Here is a 9,400-nt window from a genome sequence, read left to right on the forward strand (position 1 = left end):
TCACACTCAGTCTTCCTCCAGGAGGGTTGGATTTTCTTTCTTTAACCTACAGTATTTATTGTTATTAAAGCTTTGCAGTGACTAACACTGAAGGTCTAAGAAACATCAGCTAGAAATAAATTACCCTACACAGTATTCAGTCAGAAACAAATCCCCCTGTAGAGAGATCAGTTACCTGCAAAGAGTTCAACTATTTTTCAAGTCACCCTGTCTTGATAGAGACCATTATGTTTAATTACACTGCCAATTTTTTCTAAAGTTACAGAAATCTTGATAATTATGTTTTGAATTATGCTGTAAATTCTTAGCACTTTCTAGAAGATGCTTTTGCAGTAATTCTAGAATGGCTTTGAAGCTCTTTTGTTTAAAGCTTGAGATCAATTAGAATCACTTTGACCACATAATAGAATGTTTTGTCTACCACACAGAAGCACCCTGCATCTAATTAAGAGAAATTTGCTGCAAAGGTTTTCTTATGACTTTGGTTGCAAAGCTATTGGTCATATAAAAATATTTAATAGTTTTGTGCAACTGATACAATTCCCACAGTATAACATATAACAGTCAGTCATCGGACATTTGATGATCAAACAACACCAATGACCAGTCAAACAAATTTGAAGTAGCAACTTATTTAAAACAAAGCGCTAGCATCAACTCCAACATTAGGTATCTTCACGAGAGCACCTTTGCCTCGAGAAGTGGGCGTGTCACTTGCACATGTGAAATTAAATATTGCTGACGTGTAAATATGGTGGAAAGTGTCAAGAGGCAGAAGCGTGTTATACCAGTTACAACGTTTAACTAGTGGCAATTACAGTGCGACAAAGAGTTTTCTACCTTGTCATGGTTACAATGCGATTCAACTTAGTCATTTGTTGAGTTGTCCAAAATTATTAAATCAGGTTTCCCATGGCGAGACACAAATCGTCTAAGACAAACTAAGAAACTGTGTTGCAGTCAAATCCAATATCCATTCTAAGTGTATTGCTCGTACTGCCAAGCATGTAAATAAACAAAACCAAACCCTTTTAAGCTCTGTTCCAAGCTTAACATGTATAGGTCCCAGGTACTCCAATCTAATAAATTGAAACGATTCCGACTGTGACACCCTTTCTCTAGGTCATGGTGGCATATTTGGCAGTTGAAATGATGATCCCTCAAACTTCTGACATATCACACACTTTGATTGTATACTCCTTACTTGTGCTTGGCCTTGTGGATCCAGTATTCTTCTCTCAACTGAGATAGGGTGTGAGCAACTCCAGCATGAACCAGTCGCTGTTGAACCATTCTGATCAATAACACTGTAAACCATTCATGTCTAGGAACGAACTTGGGATTCTTAGTATCCTATGATAAAGAAGTATTCATATATAGCATCTACATCATCTAAATTGAGACCCAATTGTCTCTAGACAATTCTTCCTGTGTTTCTCAATTGCAACAAACACATCAGGGATTCTTCTGTGCTGAATAACAAAAGTCCACAGCAGAATGGCACTCTTAATTTCCCGAGAATAAATTGAATCAGCAACCATGTTAGCAAAAATCTTTTCTAGTAACTTGTGCTTTCTAAAAATCCTCACCCTGGTCTCTAGATTACATTTCTGTATTATCTTTATGTAGATAAACTTAAGACAGTACACCATGACACGCAGAAGCTTTTGTAATGATGAATGCTTGTCAATGGTGATAAACAAGAATGAATCAACATTAGTGACATCATATATCACATTAGACTTTTACCTGTCTAGATCCAGTAGTAGTTCCTCTGGTGTTAAATCAGGAGCATTCCAAGTTGGCCATGTAGATTCAGTAAATTTCAACCATTCTGTCCATGCCACCACAAATCATTGTTGACTATTTCTGGTACAGTAAGACCCTAGTGACATAATCAGCCGGAATTTGCTTAGGTGGCACATGGCAGATAACCATATTCATTCCCTTTTAATCTCCTTGATACAGTTCTCAACAAATACTGGCAGTAACTTGGTTGTTTTTATCCAGTGTAGCACACATTCAGAATCTGTACAAAGATATCATTTTTTGTAAACTGGTAATTCTCCTCGTACTTATTCAGGTCTATTAACATCACGGAACCACAAAAAACCTCGTCACATTTCTCTCCTCTTCCTGGATACCTATCTGAAGAATTGCCTTCTCCACATCAGCTAGGATTACGATAGGATAAGTTCGAAGCCTCAACAATACTCCACATAAGTCAGGCAAAATGATCAGTCCTCTATAGAAGCAATCATTGAGACATCTGCTGCCTTAGCGGAAGCATTGTACACTATTCTAACTTTAGTCGTATTATTGGAAGGTGTGGAAGATAGGATGGTGTGGAAGATAATGACTTCTGATGAACCGAGGTTCCAATTGGATTGATACAATGTCTGATATCTGAGGAGGATATTGAATTGAATGGTGCTTCTTGATAGGAATAAACAGCTTCATTGCATTTACAATATTATTTTCAATAGGTTTCCAAATATTATCAACATCATGAGTTAAGTAGCAGGATGTAAAGTCAGCATGCATTAAGTAGTTACTGAGACCAGTGTAGTTACGTCTGGAGTAGTTAAAGGATTAGTATGTAGAGGATTTGCTGACAACATTAGTTGTACGCAGATATTTAGAATTAGATATGACAGATTCACAGATGCCTGAATTAAAGCACACTATTTATTAACTTGAGACAAAACTTTTGTGATTACTGTTACATGATATAGCCACACATGTATGTCTATTCTGTAGAGACTTCAGTTAGGTTAAAAGTCATCCTATAGAGAGATAAGCTTAAAGTCACTCTGTAGACAATTCAGGTAGGATAATGGTCATCCTTTAAAAGCCATTCTGTAGATATAGAGCTCAGCTAGGATAAAAGCTATCCTGTATAGAGCTCAGCTAGGCTAAAGTAATCCTGTAAACACTTCAGCTAGGTTAATAGCCATCCTATAGAGTTTAGCTAGGTTAAAAGTCACCCTATAGAGAGTTCAGCTAGCCTGTTGCATTGCATTTAAATTGCACACACAAAGCTAATATTAAAATATTAGCACATTACAGAGGAGGGTGGACACGGTACAGACTCAGAGGGCGAATTTTTTTTTTGGGACCAGTTCTGACTTAGAAATTTTTCTGAATATATAATACTGAAATATCCGAGATAGTATGCGAAATTGATTAGTGGTCGTTTGTGGTTTGTGCCAGGGGACCCTTAGTGGCAAGACTTCTGCCCTATGCAGGCAGCTATCGATACCGTGTTAACACCGTGGTGGCGACCATGGATCAGATGGATAGCAAGTCTTAGTGACACTCACAAACGCCATTCTCGTTATTGGATACAAAGTGATGCCAGACATCCACCACCAAAGTGCGCAATAATTTAAAACATCAGAGGAAGACGCATCAATTATAGTTGTACAGTGGGACCATGAGTGAGACCCTATATAAAGGACACTTTAACCTTTTACAGTGTAACTGTGGCTATCTGCATGCATCGTAAATTTTTACGAGTACGAGTTCTACTGAGTTGCATGCACATAAATTGACTCATGATTTTTTTTTAAAATTTGTAGGACACTTGCTGACCAGCTATTTATGAATTGAGGATATTGTACAAACACATCAATCAGGGTTAACAGATTCCTCTGTACAGTGGGACTGGAGATATGTGGTCACATTTGAGTTGCAGCAAGTGTGGAAGTCTTATTAATGAGTCAAGCAATGGGAACATACCACGGTGTGACTTGGAGTGTGTAAACTGATATATGCAGATGGGTTTCTAAGATACCAACAATACAATAGATCAACGGATTCTTTATTCCTGGAGTAGCTTTACTGAGGCTAGTTCGTTTACACATGTAGCTAGCTAACTGCTGAAACCAGCTTGTTAATTCAAAGAAATATTGGATTTAACTTTGATGAATTCTATATTGTTGTATTTTGTGTGTTTTCACTGTTAAAGCATTACAATAACACTAAAATACACTATACCAATGTAACGATCAATCTGCTCAGGAAGTCACCATTTTCCAGCATTTTGCTGGCCTAACTGTACATTTGTACTAAAAGAACACAGCCTTTTCGGAGGCTTTGAATTTCTTGCAGGAATATTATAACGGCTGACGGCTCCACCTTTTGTATACTGAGTCGAGCTTTCAAGTTTAACTGGCCTTCCTAACTGAGTCCTTTGTTTTCCACGTGAAAGAGTCTTGCGACGACGACCTGCAGCTGTTGCTTGAACAGAAATTCTCCTACCATGTCGTAACGCTCCTACTTGTCTGGTAATAGTACCACCGAATACCCAACCAAACTTGTGAAATGCAGATGTTAGTGTGTTGTAGTTAGGGCTTTGTTGTAGCATTTTTTTGTACCTTTCACAAAATTTTTTAACTCCTGTACTTAGATGGTTATCTGAGTCAGATTTCACACGTTCCTTCAGGTCATTGAATACAAATTCAATATCCTGAAGCAAAGAAGTAGAACCACACTGTTGTGTATCAAGTATACTGACAGTACTACGACTGTCGATATTGCTTGGCATAACCAAGTGTTGGCTATCATCAAGTGTATCATCTAATGCACCTTCTTTAATTATCTTCCAGGAATTAGATGAAAAATCAAATGTGGTCTCTTCTACACAATCTACAGTGGATTGACACTTGAAAGATTCATCAGCCTTCTGGTGCAAAGAAGAATAATAGCTTAAATCTTGTACAGCTTTATCTCCTAGAGCAATCTTGCTAATTCTCGCCTTTTCGCTGGAAACATAGATGGAATGCTATTGCATGACGCATAGTGAAAGTGTTTTGTAATTGCCGCTTGATGTGAACAAGGAGACCCGTCACTTCCAAGAGGACAGGTGCAAACACTATGCTGCATGTCAACGGTGTAAACAACTCCACGAGATGTTTGACTATCTACCATGAACACATTTGGATCTTCAGTTGGTGCAATATTCTCCTTTGCAATTGTACTTGACTTCATTCCACAAAAGCAAAGGCTAATGCAACGTTAAATGCGACTGTTGGCAAGGTGAAGAAGTTTGCGTTTGTAGTACAAATCCATTGTATCAAAAACAAAAGATATCATTTCAATCAAATTGTATGCTTTGATACGTGAAAAAACAAGTTCTTTCATAATCTTTATGCCAGATTCTGCATAGTTATTAGTGTGATTCACTCGCACCAGTAGATGTTCTCGATAACATATAGACCATTATTCCTTCCTTGACCAGTGAGTATTGACATGCTCAATGAATTGTGGATAAAGTTTAACTGTTTTGTCTTTCAGAAGTTCAGTGTATTTGCTACAGAGCTGCTGCTCAGTTTTGGCATAAACAAGATCTTTAACTTTCAACATCAATGGCTGCCGATGATTAGCAGGAATGTGATGTTTTCCATCATGAAGCCAAGTCCAAAAACTTTGAAGCACGTGAAAGACACACAGAAGCTGTCTTGCCTTAGGCCATGTCACTGTAACTGCTAGGCTTTGTGATGAACTGTCATCACTCATTATTATTTGTGGACCAGTTGAAGGACCTTGACCAAAAAATGCTTTATCAGGTAGTATTCCACAGAAAGATGCTAGTGAAGCTTCTAAAGTTGGTGCTTTTTCATCAGATGTTATTAATACCCCTAAGGGAAGACCACCGCCAGAATGGCTAGTTGAAATTACAAACATTGAGAGATTGTAACGATCTAAGCTTGACGTTGAATCTATAAAAGCTATTTCACCAGCCTGCGGTATATTCTCGTGTACTCTAGCCATTAAAGGAGTACATATAGCAACATTCAAAGGTGATGGCACACTCTTCCTTTTTTTACGAGGTGGTTCGTTTTCATCCTCCATGAAGTGCAAGAGAAAGTTAAAGATTCTCGCTGCTGGCAAGTAGGAGATTCCACTTTTGAAATGATGGAAGACCGTATGCATCGTAATTGTAGTCGGATTTTTGGAATTTATGAAGAGCTGACTACATTTTTAACGCAGTTAAATGTATACCAAGGAACTGGATTATCTGGTTCCCAGAAGTTGTCTGTGTTTCTGCAATTATACAATGGACATGGATGGCACAGAAGCACAGGTACAACATTTGTACTGTATATGTAGGTAGTCAGTATATATTTCTGCCATGTATGCATGGTAGTCGGTATATATTTAATGGTACACAAGTTCAATGCATAATGCAACACTAAACTGTTCAGTTAACTAATTGCGACTCGTCAGTCTTCTGATCCATCAAGGCTTATCCAGTAGCACAGCTAATATCATCTTACTCTAAACAGAAAAATTATAACAAATCATCAAGTTAATTTGAGAGATGCAGGGATACACATACACTTATAGGTAGGCATAGCTAGCCACCTATAATAGCTGAGCTAAAAAAGTTAACACACTAGACAAAAAATTTGAATTTAAAAAAGGGAAGTAGGGATCTACGCCTCAAAAAGCACTGAAACAAGGGTAGTCTAGCTAAAATAGTGTAGCTAAAATGATAACATCTATCCATGATCAACTAATAAGACAGATGATCCCTACTGTGGTGAATGTATAAATACCTAGCAAAGTTTCAACATGATATGCGCCTTCACCACAGTAGGGATCATCTGTCTTATTAGTTGATCATGGATTGATGTTATCATTTTAGCTATACTATTTTACCCTTGTTTCAGTGCTTTTTGAGGCGTAGATCCCTACTTCCCTTTTCTAAATTCAAATTTTTTGTCTACTAGTTATTTATAGCTATATATAGTATTACACTATTCTGTGCTTGCAGAACACCATTTGGGGTGCTATATCACCCATTTACATAGAGCTTCTCTAGACAAATTTGTAAATGGTGTTGAACATTTTATTGGCAAAAGTAGGAGGAACATACGCAATGAAACATAACTTGTAAGATGCACAGTTGTAACACAATGGACTAATGATTCATTAGACTATGTACACATTATATATTAACACAACATGTAGCATATACATAAATCAACACTACAGCAGCAACTCTTCTTTAACCATAACAGCTTTCATTTAGTATCAATAATCTATTGATTTTTTGATTGTGGGTTGATAAATGCACTGCACAACTACATAAGCATGTTCCAAACATAATTTCTAAATTATATGTAAGCATCATGTTGGGAGGCATAGTTTACCTGGTTTCAAATATCACTGTAGAACACTCCACTTTTTATCCACTCATTACACAATAAAATCAAAAATAATCTGTAATTCTGTGCATACACGTGACTCGGGAGCGCTTACTGCAAAACCTCTATAATATGGTACCCTGTGGTAGTGTTAGTTTGATTTTCAGTGACTCATTACAGAGTGTGGTCCAAGTGGGACTTCAGGTACCTACATTAACACGTATGGGACATGGTACAGCTTTGTGTGTAGTGGGGTACTAGCCCTCCCTCAAGATTTGTCAGTACAACAGCTAATTAGTGCACAGACAATCCATGCAGCTTAGCTTGGTTGGTGTGATCCTCCTTGACAGTATAGTTAGTGACTTTGCTTTGCCTAGTGTAGTGTGTGTGTAGTGATAGTCAGTTTAATTGTACTATACATTTAGGAAATGATTGTGTTGCTAATAGCAACCACACAGCGTCAAGTGTATCTCAACTACGGTGCGTAAAGTGGTATGGTGATGGTCAGCTTTTGTTCTATAATACATTTAGGGAATGCTGAAGGGGAAGATTATCCTGGACAGAGGAAGATTACTACACAGAGTATTTGCTACCCTGCCATACTGAAATTGGTGTCCTATATCTGGACTTGGACGTTAGAGACAAAATTCGATTCCCATTTTACCACCCTGTTTTGAATTATAATTAATTATTAACTATTAAAACTACCATCATGCTGACATTATCAAGTGTTAATAAACTATGATAACACCAAGTTGCATTCATTCAAATGGCTTCCCACTCATCTTTTACTCACTGGGCTTGCATGCATGCAACCATACACATATTTACCACAAATCATTTTTAGCACAAAAAATGCCACAGATCGATGGTTTGCTCTTACAGTGGAACCTCTTAACAAACTACCCAAATCAAGGATATATCACACTGTGGCTAGGATGATATCTAGATATCACCCAATAAAACTAAGCTATAAGAGAACTTTATATAAACACTCTAAATCTTGTCCATATATACACCATTCACATATACGTATGCATAACTCTAATCCATAGACTATACACAATCTCTTGAAATCCCTCAGCTATCGTTAATCTTTTGAAATCCCGTTTTAATCTTCAAAAAGTTAACCTTGTACGCTTCAGTCACAAGTGGTGGGCCCCTTGGGTACAGCAGCTCAAAATACTCATTCATCGCAGGACATTGTGGGTACTTGGGTCTCCCACACACTACACACACACCACACTACATACAAACACACACTACACATCACACAAATGCTTTTTTGATGAAACATTTATAATAAACAAGATTTGTTTGGCTCAATAAACATAGGATTTCTAATAAAGTTTACCTTGAGATATCAATGCTGCATCCAGATTTACCTCGATCATGTTACATGAACAGAAAAGTTAAGTAAACGGTACAAAAGCACTATAACATTAACTCCCAGTACAGCAATCTGTACTGGAACGATTAACAATAGTGGTAAAACGGTTACTGACAAATGACTCGACTATGGTTACGAATAACCGCATTCAGGTGAAACTTACTGGTGATGGCACAAATATTAGTCGCAGTGTATATTAGTTGCATTTTCATTGTTTGGTACCAGTTATTACTCCATTGCACTCAACTGTTATAACAAACAGTAACAATCTTTAGTCTAGGAAACAGGTAAACAACCCAGCTACACTGTTAAATTGCAGAAAACCAGACCCTTCCTATTCGATGATTGCACAATCAAAATATCGATACATAATAATATTATGATGTATCAGTGTTGTGATACAGATTAGGGCCCAAACGAACGTGGTTAACTAGAGTTCGAACATTCTCTTGCAAAAGTTCATGAATGTTTGAACTTTAATAATGACTATTATTGTCTATTAATAACTTTACCAAGAATAAATTTAGAACTAGCCAGTGTAAAAACCCTTGCAAAAAACATATATGAATGAATGACTTTAGCATTGCTCTCAATACAGTCTTATTTCAGTGATTGGTTCACCACTAAACCTGTCTCCTGAGGTCACATTGTAGCACATCTCCCCCACATCTAATTAACTTACAATATTCGAACTATTGAAACAGTATTCGAACGAACATTCGAATTCTACCAAGTTCGTTTGGGCCCTAATACAGACTATCCCAATATTCCATATTGCACTTCCCTATAAAAATATTATTTAAAAGCACAATACAACATAGCCATTATAGATAAACAATTCAATATATAATATATA

This window comes from Dysidea avara, chromosome 15 (assembly GCF_963678975.1).
Source record: "Dysidea avara chromosome 15, odDysAvar1.4, whole genome shotgun sequence".
NCBI lineage: Eukaryota > Metazoa > Porifera > Demospongiae > Dictyoceratida > Dysideidae > Dysidea > Dysidea avara.